A 12,424-nucleotide genomic window follows, 5' to 3' on the forward strand; every position below is an offset into this window, starting at 1 on the left:
TAATAATTTACGCAGTCTAGTACCCAATATTTAACCCATGCAAATCTAAATGGATGAATCTGGGGATCTGCCTTTAAGGCTGAGTAAGCACTGGTGACAAAGGGATGGAGGGAGATATTGCAGATTGATATCGTCAGACACAAGAGATAGCAAAAAGTCCCTAAAAAGTATCTTAAAATGTGTGCACTTTAAATAAGGTAGGAAAAAATGACAAGGGTAAAGTTCCCCAAGCTTTAAATTTCATACTAAAGAATTTGTACTAGAGCACAGATATAAAACGATCACAATTCTAATCAAGGAAGACTATCCAGGCAGTAAAAATAAAAATAGAAATACTCAAGAAAAGGAAGTCAGGTTGCCTATTGCGGTAATAAAGTTTTGGTGCCCTTTGGAGTTGAGCCAATCAAGGGTCTGCTACAGAGCTACACAGACACCATAATAAGGACTTCAATTAGGGTAACTGCAGTAAGTTTGTAGAAAGTGAACTCAGAAATTCTCAAGATAAATTTAAGTTATGTAACTGAGAGGCCCTGGTGTCCAATTACATGTGGAGTGAGCAAAAGACAGATATGAGGGAGCTTCTAAGATTCCAAATATCATAGAAAAAAAGGTAATAGGTTGCATGAGCTAAGTCTGAGATTCTATGAAACATATCAGAATAGGTGGTAGCTATGCACGCATGAGGTCCAAAGTGTGGTTGGGGAGGGAAGAAAAAACTCAGAATCCAAAATGATAGCTAAATTTTAGGATTAAAAACCTCAGCAGGATGGAGTTCTTAGAAAAGGGGAAAGTAATTGAATATATAAAAATAAAACATTTGAGATTTTATATATTCAATATTAAGGGATGGAAAGTTTCTAAGAGTAAAGGAAGTGGTTAACTGTGTCAAGTAGTGCACTGATTCATTTTGATGAGGAGAAACGATAAGTGTGTCAGTGAGTGCAGCATTAAGATTACTGGGGACCCTAGTGAGAACATTTTCAGTGAAATAGGATAGATGGAAGTAGCTTTCCCTGAGTATCAGAAAATGAAACAATGGAGCAAGGAGTATAAACTTTTTCAAGAATTTGAGTGTGAGTGTGATCATGAAAATTAAGCTTATATGTTGCATGCGTAATGTTTTTCTTTAATTCATTTCCTTCTTTGTGATCTAAATGTATCCTTTGAGATTATGTGTAGAATCTATATTTAGAGTGGAGAAAATAGTTTTAAAAATAAATATTAACACCTTTGATGATGTGTTCAATTGTTCCTGAAAATTAATGATATGGTGAAAGTTTGGTAGATAAATTCTCATCCAACTTTTTCAGACAAGTTTGACTTATTAATTTTATTCTGATTGGACTTATGCTCTTTAAAAAATGCAATTTAAATAGCACATTTCTGTAAAAATAGTCTTGTTTTGCCAATCTTACCATCTTAAACTATTAATTAGATGTCTTCTAAAATAGTATTTTTATTGTAAGATATGAATGATATGTTTTTAATGTGTATAATAATATTTACATAGTGGAACAAATTTATAGAGGTCCCAGAATTCAAATATTAGTTATTTGATGTTACTACATAATTTTTATCAAGTTACTCAGTCTTAATATCCTTGTATTAATTGCAAATATAATTGTGAAGATTAAATGAATTAAGTAAAAGATTTACAACTTTTTCAAAATACAATGCATATCCAATAAATTATTTTTCTCTTTTACCTTTACATTGCTATACTATATTTGCCCAGAACTTTTGTACTAAGTAGAGTTTTCGTACTAAAACTTAAAAAGATCCCAAAAAAACAAAAACAACTTTTTTTGGATGCAGTGTCACTAAATCCTTAAATTATTCCAGCTAGGCTCAGACTTGTCCTCCTGCCTCAGCCTTCCTGAATGCTGAGATTGCATAGATGTAACACTAGGCCTGGCTCCTTTACCACATTTATATCACAGCAGAGTATCTGAATTCTACATATTAACTAATTTTTCCCCAAAAAAACCCACTAAAAAAGAATTAGGTCAAAGAATAATATCAGTTAAAAAGTCTTGGGGAAACTATGATGTTTTCTAATTTCCCATAATGGATAAAATATATATTTTATAGCTTTTAATATGCCCCTTTAAAATCTTTTTGTCAACTAATTCTTTATATGGTATATCTTCAGATAATCTTAAAGCAGTGCTTACTATTGCCAACTATTTTTTCAAATGAAATTATTAATGATATTAATTTTTGGGTGGTGGTTGATTTTAGACATTGTGTTATTATTCTTTATGAATTTTCTTGCATATGCCCATGTCAAGTATTATTTATGACTGATATAAAAGTAAACGCCTTAGAAAAGAATATATTGTTTAAAATTCCAAATAAAATAGTTTTTCAGAATTCTTTTCCATCCAATTTTTAAAAACCCACTTTCAGACACTGAAAATATGCATTTTTTCAACTATTGAAAATATGAATATACTCCTGATTTCCAAAATTTGAATCCAGTGTTGGAATTGTCACTCTCTGATTTTCTTGGTCCTCACAAAAATAATAAATAAAGAGGGCTGGGGATTTAGCTCAGTGGTGCTGCTGCCTGCCTCACAAGCAAAAGGTCTTGAATTGGATCCCTGGTACAAAATAATTAATTAATCATCATCATCATCATCATCATCATCAAATAGAGAAAAGTCACCTGCTTTGCTTCAAAATGCGGATTCTCGGGCCGGGGTTTTAGCTTAGCAGTTCAATGGCCTGCCTCGCAAGTGCAAGGACCTGAGTTCGATCCCTGGTACCACAAAAAAAAAAAAAAAAAAGGGGGATTCTGGGTTATTACATGTAATAGGATCCCATCAACTCGTCTCCTCTCCATTATCACATCTTTTGGCTATAATCCCACATTCTTGACTACCAGGAAAGAAAATTCTTCTGTCTTGGTAATGAGTACACTGTAGCTCTATCCTTAGGCAGATGATGAGAAAACAGCACCAGCCAGGCAACAAACAGTGTTGTGTGGTGGGCTGTAGGTTGTGGGTATTGCTCATCATTGTCTGCTTTTCCATTGCTGGAAAAAAAATTAATGTACAAAACTTAAAAGATAAAAGGTTCAGCTCGCCTCATGGTTTCAGAGGTTTAAGTATCTGGTCATTTGGTTCCAAAAGAAACATCATGGCAGAAATGGATGGCAAAGGAAATCTGCCAAGCTCAAGACAGCCAGGGAGCATAGGGTAGGGGAAGAGCCCAGGAGAGAAGGTGCTGGGTACAGGATCCATGCTTCAAGGGCACACCTATGTGTGACCCATTTCCTCTAACGGGATCCCACCTCTTAATATCCCTTTCTGGTAGGAACTCATGCCTTCTGATTAACAGAGCACGTACACAGTTTATGACCTTCCAGAATCCCCACATCTTAACTCAACATTTCGGGAGACATTTTTGATCCAAACAGTCATGCTTCCTAGTCAGGAAGCACTGGCCTCTGATAACTGATAGGAGCTCAAATGCCAAAATCACCAGGTAGGAAAAAAAAATGTCTTGAAGGACATCTATATCTCACATATAGTTCACTAGTTTGGGAGATCTGGCCTAAAGTAAATAAGAAATGGATTGAAATAAGTGAAAACTATTTCAGCAGATTTGAAACACTACAGAGTGACCTAAACTTCAAATCTTGACAACTAATTTGAAGATTTCCCTGTGACTTATTAAAATAAATCAGCAATTCTTTGCAGAGAGGTTGACAGTTTGCTGAGCATATTTAATCTCATTTGATACTAAAAGCAATCCCCAATAATTAGAAGAAAAGTAATGTAAGCATTTCACAATAGTGGCAGTGAGATTCAAGAGATCAAGAAATTAAATGACTTGCCAGAACCTTTGAAAAAAAAGGCTCGTAGGTAGCAGGCACTTTTCTAGAATCCTGTTAATCACAGTTATTCAAAATAACCAGAGGAAATGCTGCCACAAACTATGTCTTCACTTAATTTCACATTCTTAAAAATTGAGTTATGTAGCATTCAATTGTGGAAACTACATTTAATTGTCCCCTCTCACTCTTCCCTCAAATCCTTCGCAAACTTCAACTGATACATTATTTCTGGCTGATGAGAAAGGACAAGAAGCTTTGAATTTTAGAGTTACATTTTCCAGGTATGCATGCACAAAGTGGCAAGGAAATGCTCCTTTCTCGTGTCATTTTAGACGTGGCATGAGGGAGCATGCAAGGACTGTCAGAATTTACTCTGTGGATGCTGAAAAGCCTGCCAGCCAGCTTCATGCTATTCTTAAAGCAATGAGCTTTCCAAAGCTTATGTGGAGACTCGCCAGACTTCTGGGATTCAAAATGGCTTGATGATTATTCTCTTCTGTCACTTCATTCAAAACTGTGTAAGCCTTTCCAGGTGTAAATTTAAGGTCATTAAAGGACTCTAACTATAGTTTGAAAAAAATAATGTCAGCCACGTATTAACACTCTCTTCCCCATTTATCATTGCTAGAGGCATTTTTTCTAGTAAATTTATGAAGGCTATTCAGCTGTATCTATTGGAATAATATTTTTACCATACAACTATAAAATAATTTTATTTTATAGTTGCTGTTGTTATTATTTTATGTTGCTATTGTGGATCTTAAAGTTATAGTAGGTGCCAAAATGTTAGGATATATTCCCATAGGCACACAGTTGAAATTGGAAAGAGTTCTCTACCAGTAGAGAAACTTCAGAAATCTCTTTTGATCATGGTCAAAACAATTTGTAAATTATATCCAATTCAGATTAATATCCTAGGCCTCATGTTTTGAAGGTTGTGTGGCCAGTAGTTTGGCAGCATTTTGTGGAGACTATTAATGGTGATATACCAAAGAATTCTTAAGGTGTCATTTGGTAGCTAATTTACCCAGTAATCACTTTCAACCTCCTGGAAATTAGAGTGGGTAGGCATACCATCTACATCTTCCACTGCATTTCAGTGGATATTTTCCTCAGTCACGTTGTTCCGCTTCCAGAGTACCATACAAGTTTGTTTTAATTTAGCTTTTAATATCATGATTAAAAAAATAAGTTTTGGGGGTTGGGCAGAAATAAAGCAATGAGTTACTTCAGCAAGGCAGGTGGGTTGCACATTCTCCTTGAGATATGCAATGAAAGGATTTTTTCATTCAGACATTTAATTAACTTTCTTGAGCAAATAAATAAATAATAAATAAAATAAATGGGACTTGGGAGCTCATGTCTTCTAAAAGTTCTCATGTAACTGGGACAAATAAACTAAATCTGAAAATCACTGTAATTGTGTAGTATGCTACATGGCATTTGTCTTTGGGCATGCCATTTGAACAGAAGAGAAAAGCTATGAGTTGATAATACTTTCCTCAATTTAAGTAGTTTATCATTGAAAAAATACCCTCAGATAACCCAATGCAATTACTGAAATGTGGCTGGGATTTAGTAGGATTGAAGGCACTTCTGACTGGATAATAATGAGAATAAATATACCACTAAAACTAATTATTGAGGAAAATCAGTGGTAATATGGATGAGGCTGTGCAAAATACCTAACCCTCACTGTCAATATAGAAACAACTGAGTTAATCAATTGTGACCATTGATTTAAATTCTACCCTGCTCCACAAAACCTATAATGTGTTTTTATACAGGAATATCATAAATACTTACATAGGAAAGTTAAATTGGATGGTTCTTAAACTCTATATGGGGGAATTATTGATTCTAATCACACAAGTCCATTTGCCCTTTCAAAATATAACATATTTTCAAGTAACCAATTATCTCCCTCCCCAATAAAATTACTTACTTAACAGAATACTCTTCTAATCCAATTCCACTTTCCTTCCCAACTTCAAGAAATGAGAAGTTATTTTTTTATAAGGCAGTTTGCCCTTGAAATAAACAAAAATTGATTTTTCAATCGTTCTTCTGAATTCCTAATTTATATAACTTGTAATTTTAAAACCATTCTACTTTTTAAACATGTATTTCAATTAGTTTAAATTTGCAAAATGTTTATGTTAAGCATATAAAGCAATGTCTTTTATATTACAAAAACCATATAATTACATTTTTCAGACATGAAAAATGAATTAGTGCTGCATTATAAGTGGTGACCGATTTTCTTGTTTGTTCTAATTTCATTGAATAGCTACAGAAAGCTTCCTTGGCACAACTTAGAATAGCTCATTTGGCTCTGAATGTAAAAACTTTGGTCAGTGTGAAGAGACCAATATTGTACTGACAAAACAAAGTTCAGTTTTTTAGGATCCTAAAGGGAAATACTTTACTAGTATGCAGAATGTCCCAGTGAGGTAACTAAGTATGGTTCAGAGTTGTTAATGACAGGAAAAGTGTTTTCCTAAATAAAAAATGATTTATTCTACTAAAGGGAGACCAAGTTCCTCAGGGCTAAAAGTAAATAACTACATCACAAGACTCTCAAAATTTTGATGGAAATTAATAGAAATGTAATATCTTATCACCAAAAGTGATCTTATCTGTTCTTTGTTCTCTCGGGCCATCGCTGAAGTCTGGGAACTGTATCTAAAAATTACACAGACAAATTGGAGAGCAGAAACAGGAAAAAATGACAAGGAAGTTGAGGACATAGAATCTAACAAACTAACTGAAAGAACTGGAAATCACACTGAAAAATTTGTGATGACCAAATAAGTTTTCAAATATTTGAAGTATCTATTGTGAAAAAATAGATCAGTGATCTCCTACAAGAGGATGAATCTCAGAAAGTTGTAAAAAGAATATTCTAGAAAATAGACCTATGTTTCAAATATAAACGTCCTTTCTACAGGTACCAAGCTCCCCATGTGTGGAAGGGATTAAGTAATTTGAGATCAGACAATTGTTTGTAGAAGACATAATTTAGATATTGACTTCAACTAGATGAACTTAAATGTCCCTCTTTACACTGAAGTTCTCTATGTAAAACTTTTTATAAATATGTCTTACCATCTGGACTGGCTGCCACCCTCATGTTTAATTGGTACAGCCAATCAAAATCTGAGGTCTCTTTTCAGATGGAAATGTTTTTAGTTAATTGAATTTCTTATTTTAACAGAACAGATTCTTGTAGTCCTCGTGATTGCAAGGAACCTTCTGTGATATTTCTCCTGGTAAAACCTCTAAGTAATTTCAAAATGCTTCATCTGATTATCAAACTAATCATCTACTGTAAGAAAAGCATAGCTGTTTGTTGTCATCAGTATTTACCAAAAGCCTAGTATGTATAAGACAGACATAGGTGCTTTGAATTACAAAACATGACATCAGTGACGTCAGGGGGCTTTTTATAAAGAAAAAAATATATTCAAATAGGAGACAAAGATATGCTTCATTGGAGAGCTGGAAGAGGTATTTAAAATAGGGGTAAGAGATGGCAATTAATGCAATTGGCAAAAAGAAAGAAAACTTAGATTAAGTAATGAGAACAGGTGGAAGAGATAAAAGGGGGAAAATAATAAAATTGTGACTTTAATAAACTGCAAAGTACTGGAGATGCTACTGGAGGATCTGGGATGTAACTCTGTGACTTTTAGACATTCTATGCTTCATTCCAAGGCAGCAAGGGATGATTAAAGGTTTTGAATAGGTGAGCCACATAATTAAAATGAAGACGGTTAATCTTAGGAATTATGTCGCAGGGATTAGAAAGGTGGGAAACCTGGCTTCGGTATAACCAGTTATGCGGTTATTAAAATCATGCGATGTCAGTTGAGAAAGAAGAATGTGAGCTTTTTTCCCAAGTCATGTTTGGATATCTTCGAATGGTTTTGGTTAGAATCTAGTTTGAAAAGATCTTGCAAGCAGTTTAGCTTCCACATGGGTAGACATGGACTATGACTGAGGAAAGATGTGCAAGGACTCTTGATAATAAATGACACTTGCTTGAAGACACTACTTAAAGACATAAAACAAGTGCCCCTCTTTGTATTGCTTAATGTACTTGAGTAAATAGCCCCCAGTCTAGATGGATCTTGAGAAACAAAAATTTATTAAATATTTGAGAGGGTTCATTGCTGTGAAAAAGTATTAGGACTACCACAGCAAGCAGTGGATGAGGCTTCATAAATAGAATGTTTAATGTATTTAATATTAAGCGCTGAAAAGGTTTTCATTTTGCCCCTAACGCGTCGGAAGTGTTTTTAACTGCTGCATTTGATGCGTCCCCTGACTGTACCTCTGGTATGACCCCACAGGCCCATCATTCTGTTCATTCTGCAGTCAATGTCTCTGCACTTGTAATAATGAACTAAAAGTTAAGCAGAGCCATCTAATGTTCAGATAAATGAGAAAGAGCTATGTGGTCTTAAAACTGAGAGTTCCATGGACTGTTCGTAGAACTTTAAAAATCATTCTGACAACATGCTTTAGGGTATAATCATAGCATATGGATCAAGGACACAAAAGTATTCATGTGGCGGACTTGTTATTCTACTGTAATCCTTGGAAACTTTCTTTTCTGTCGTGAAAAATATGTTTGCAAACCTATCTTCAAGTTAATACAATGAAATTGCATACATGCCTTAATTTTCCCCATCATCACCTACATTATTAGAAAGTTGGGGTCCTCATCAAGTACAGTAGGATTTAGTAAAAGCTTACCTGCACTAAGTGCTTTCATTTTAAATTCAACCGATAATTATTTTACGTATTTTATGTGCTTTCGTTGGCAATGTGTCCATTATTGAGTTTTAGAACAATGTTTGGGGTCTGGTTTATTTCCTGAACTATTTGCTTCTTATCACTGCATGTCGATTGTAGCGACAGTATATTGTCATATACAGTAAATTGTCATATACTGTAGTTTAGTACAGTTTCTTCCACTGAAGACACCTGCTTGCCTCCACTTAACGTTTTTCTATTTTAGAAATCATTTTAATGGGATTTCCAGTTAATGATACTGTAGAATACCGTGATAGGTTTCTATTGTTTGGTAGTCAAAGTGAGACCTCTGCACTACACTTTGAGTGGGGCAAGCCATACCTGAAAGCTTTTCCGAAGGGTGGTGTTGCTGGCCCTGCCCTGGAGCCACTGAATTGGAAGCTGGATGTTAACTCTGACTCATGCCCAGCAAAGCTTGAGAACAATATTCTGTGTGGTGTGAGGACTTAGTTTTTCATTATATACTCATTTAAAATCAAACCATATAGCCAAGTTTGCTAACAAAAGACCCATCAGGGGCTTTTCATTTCTGTGTGAATGTAAAATATAACTCTATCAATGAGAACTTGAACATTTTGATCCATGAGCTTAGTGAATTGCTAAGGTGAAATTTTTATGCCCATTAATTATTCATTAAGTGACAGTTCCTGAGTATATATCCAGCACTTTCTCTCCTTAATATCCACTGATGCTTTCACCTATGCAAGGTAATTTTTTAAATGGTATCATTTATTAAGGAAATGCAGTACTAATTCATCAGAAATGAGAAGAGACAGTGTGTGGCCACAGGATGTACAGTGAGAAAAAATGTTTTATGGTCTTAATTCTATTTTGTATTAGATATGTGCTTTTAAGCAAATCATTTAGCCCTTCAGAATTTCAGTCTTGGTTTCTTCTCATTTAAGATGAGAGAATGTGGTTTAAATAGATTGTGTCTAAAATTTTCCCTTAAAAACTTTTAAGTGTCATATTCATATGAGAGTTTCTATTCATGTTTAATTATAAGTACAGACTGAAATCTTGATGTTAATAGTAGTTCACTGATACAAAAACATGGAAGACTTCAAGATATGAATATTGGATTCAGGCACACTTAGCCACAAATCTATTCCCTGCCATTTATAAGAAACTGACACAATGAAACTTACTTTAAAGTTAGTTAAGATTTCCCCAGGGTTGTTTGAGAATTAACTCAGATAATACATGTGACATAACCACAACATATTATCTTACAAAATAATTAATAATTGGATATTATAATTATTTTTTCAAGTTCTATAAATAAAATAGCAAAATAGTAAAAATGCAATATTGGCATTGCTTTGGAAGATATTTTACTTGGACTTGAATCCTCATTCTTCATAGCATTTTTATCTACAAAACTAAAATGTTTCATAGTCGTGTATGATATCCAACAGATAATCAAATACATCTCTAGTGACAATATTTTTAATCGAGTATATTCATCTGAAATATTTTTAGAGCTCTGTAAATTTTTGGTTCATGGCTCTGTGTTATTTGATATTAGTTAACTTTTTCTGGATGTTAAGGAAGGAAGTACATATATGGGTGTTCTATTCAGTATAATCACCTGTGATGGCTTTAAAGGCACAGGGCTTACTTGCAGTTTTATGATAAATTTGTCTGGAGTGATTCTCAGACATCAGACTTTAAAAATCTCAATATTTTAATATGCAACTAAAGTCGAGAGTCTCTGGTGCAGATAAGCTCTTGAATTCATTGTTGGCAAATGCTATAAATGAACAGAATATATTGACAGATTTCTCCAACAGATGAAATTCAAATCCTGTCAACAACTTATTTGTGAGTACACTTATTATGCATAAACATGCTCAACCATCAAAGCTAAGGAAATACTTGGTAAAATCCAAAAGTCATATTTGAAGTGAAAAATGTCTAAACAACAGCAGAAAAAGTCATCTAAGGATAATCATTAACAAGAAACACATCGCTTTCTGAAATATTTTGTTATATGATCTCCCTTTGGTTCATGTGGGTGTCAGAGACACCAGTATTTATACCAGTATGTCCTGCCATCTTTAATCTTACACAAATCCAGGACAAAAAGATTATATTAGGATATTCAGCCATGATGAAGTGTGATTTTACTTTTTAAAATATATAAAATAATTTCCACGACTGAATGCCTTTTTGATCTGGATTTTTTCTTTGTCATTAGCATATGTTTAAATGTTCATAATTGTACAAACTTCAATATTAAAAGTTGGGCAAGACATAGCTGCTTGTTTATAAATAAGCAAGCCCAAGAAATGTACTGAAATTTGATTAAAAAAAAAACTAGATTGAGACAATTTTGATAACACTGCTGTGCTCTATTACAAAAAATTGAGCCACCTGCATTGATTAATGATTCACATAAGGTTTCTGAAAGAATAATAAGTAGCAAGTACCATAAAGATATTTCTCTTTATTACAGAGAACACTTTTCCCTAAACACCTGACTTTTCTTCTTTTTAAAAAATTTTTAAGTAATATTTTGTAATATTTTCCTAAAAATGTAGATATTACACATTTCAAAAGTTTTCTCTCTTTTAAAATTTAGATGGATTGATTAAGTTAAAATTGAGAAAACAGATGTTTCTTACAGAATCTTCAAATGTGACTATGGTGCTCACTCCCCCACCTTGCTTCTTATTCACATATGTTGGTGCTCCAATGCATTTGTGTATAAGCTCTGGAAAGAATTTTTATTGCATATAAATTTTATGAAGTACAAAACTAGATTTTTCAGGTAGAAAATTGAAAATTTATTATGAATTTAGCAGATAAAAGAAAAACTTGGTTGGTTAGGTAAAGGAGAATCTTTATAGACCAAGATAATACCAAAAGTTGAGGTAAGCATGAATACACACACACACACACACACACACACACACACACACACACACACACACGTATGTATGTGTATATAGAAATATTTGTTTTGCTAGATATGGTGGCACATGTCTAATCCAAAATACTTCAGAAGCTGAAGCAGGAGGATCCCAATCTCAGGGGTCACTTGGTCACCTTAATGAGACTATGTTTCAAAAAAAAGAAAAAAGAAAAAAAGAAAAAGAAAAGAAAATTGAAGCTGAAGATCAGCTCAGTAACCTTTCGGTAATTCCAGGACAGAAACACTTGAAAAAATGTGTATATGTATGCACACACATGCAAATAATGAGCCTCTTTGAAGAAATTTGTGATATATCCAAATTTATTGATTTTTTTGTTAATATTATTTTTAAAGCAACAGTACACTTTCTTTTTGATTTTGCAGAAAATTGAATTAGAATTTTATTCAGTTATCCTTGTGTAAATTTTATTAACTATGTGTCTTTATGCCAAGTGGTAATGTTTCACCCTACCTGGACAAGGAAGTAAAGTGGGTACAGTAGAGCAGGAACAAATAAGCTTTTTCTCTGTGAATGCCTTTATTTATTTCTTCAAGAATGATATTAGAAGGGGCTGGGGAATTAGCTAAGTGGTTCCCACTGCCTGTCTCGAAGGCACAAGGACGGGAGTTCAATCCCTGGTTAAAAAAAAAAAAAAAAAAGATAATACACACTAGGGAGTAGACAAAGTAAATCAAACAGAGGCTATATTCCTGACCCCCTCCCAAAAACACAAACAAATATGATATTTAGTTCTAATTTTATACAGAAACTAATTATGGTTAACAGTAAGTGAATAATGAACCCATAAATATGTAAATCATTAAAAGGAGAAGTAGGGATAAAA

Source organism: Fukomys damarensis, unplaced genomic scaffold, assembly GCF_012274545.1.
Source record: "Fukomys damarensis isolate Sample0158 unplaced genomic scaffold, DMR_v1.0_HiC HiC_scaffold_24, whole genome shotgun sequence".
Taxonomy (NCBI): Eukaryota; Metazoa; Chordata; class Mammalia; order Rodentia; family Bathyergidae; genus Fukomys; species Fukomys damarensis.